Below are 878 nucleotides of genomic sequence, written 5' to 3' on the forward strand. Positions count from 1 at the left end.
ATTAAATGCATATAAAGTGTATGATAAAATACGTGTATCTGAAAAAACTAGAATAGATTTGAAAAGTATGAACATAGACTAGCTTCCTTATACAGCTGTTGTATTTTATGACAATGTCAGTGCATTCATTTCGGTGATGTTGGCCAACCTAATAATTTCAAATTATGAATTATAACCAAAGTCTAAATGAGCCCTCCCTCACAGCCAGTGATGGGCTGGGGGGAAAGGCTTCAGGACCAGATTGTATTTACATTCACATCTAATCTACCCAGGTGTCTAGGAAACAGAGCTGTGTTGCCCAAGTGATAGATTTTGGCTGGGGCTGGGTTACAAATCACTTGAATGTGGGGTGGGGGAATGAAATATTGTTTTTCTTATTGTATAAGTAAAGGACAGTAAAACTGTACTTAGCCTGTGCTGATTGAGGGCATCAAAAGAGAGGGTGGAGACAGATGTTTTGCTTGATGGTCTGCCTGAGTCACAAGTACTATTCAGGGCCGGCTTTAGCAAGAGCGGGGCCCGATTCCTGGGGGCGGGGCTTGCTGCAAGCCCCGCCCCCAGGACCCGAGCCGCGCCGCGCCGCCGGGGGGGCCCCGAGCTGAGAAAAACGAGAAAACATAAGGAATAGATCTTGGGGGTGTCCTGTTTTCCCTTTGGGAAAATATGGTCACCCTACTTCTAACTCTATGATTCTACGTCACAGGCAACCAATGCCACCCAGCACCTGCACACTAACCCTAACAACTAAAGTTAGGCCAAAGTATTAATAGTCTACTCTCGTGTGACTGTAGGTGCCTGTGACTCAAGGCCCAGATATCCCTAGGGCATAATGGGGGGTTTTAATCCCAAAGAATCAGCAGCTGAATCAACTGAGTTTT

This window comes from Trachemys scripta, chromosome 1 (genome assembly GCF_013100865.1).
Source record: "Trachemys scripta elegans isolate TJP31775 chromosome 1, CAS_Tse_1.0, whole genome shotgun sequence".
Taxonomy (NCBI): domain Eukaryota; kingdom Metazoa; phylum Chordata; order Testudines; family Emydidae; genus Trachemys; species Trachemys scripta.